The following is a 504-nucleotide window of genomic DNA, read 5'->3' on the forward strand; positions in this document are numbered from 1 at the left end:
GCATAAGCCCGCTGGATAGCTTTTTCAAAGCAGAAGGGCGGGCTAAAAAGTGAGTAAAAAATGAAATCGATAATTTTTCGACGCCTCGCGTTTTGTCATCGACTCTAATTCGTTCTTTGTTGCAGTCTGTGTTCGAACGGCTGGGGGGGTGAGCTCGTCGTCCAGGAGGCGACCGCTCATGGTCGTCAGGACGATGAGGATGGGCCGCCCCAGGCCGAAAACCATGATGATGACACTCCGGATGACGGTTTACCTGTGCAAGGTCGTCGGGTGGCGCACCGCCCTAAGGCCACTGTGGCCCCCCAAAAAGTGAGTAATAAATGAACTCGATAATTTTTCGACGCCTCGCGTTTTGTTATCGACTCTAATTCGTTCTTTGTTGCAGTCTGTGTTCGAACGGCTGGGGGGTGAGCTCGTCGTCCAGGAGGCTCCCGCTCACGCTCGTCAGGGAGGGGTAAGTAAAATCGTATCGCCTGACATCATAATTTCTTGGATCTCTAGACT

Source organism: Frankliniella occidentalis, unplaced genomic scaffold, assembly GCF_000697945.3.
Source record: "Frankliniella occidentalis isolate FOCC.00 unplaced genomic scaffold, Focc_3.1 Scaffold133, whole genome shotgun sequence".
NCBI classification, from domain to species: domain Eukaryota; kingdom Metazoa; phylum Arthropoda; class Insecta; order Thysanoptera; family Thripidae; genus Frankliniella; species Frankliniella occidentalis.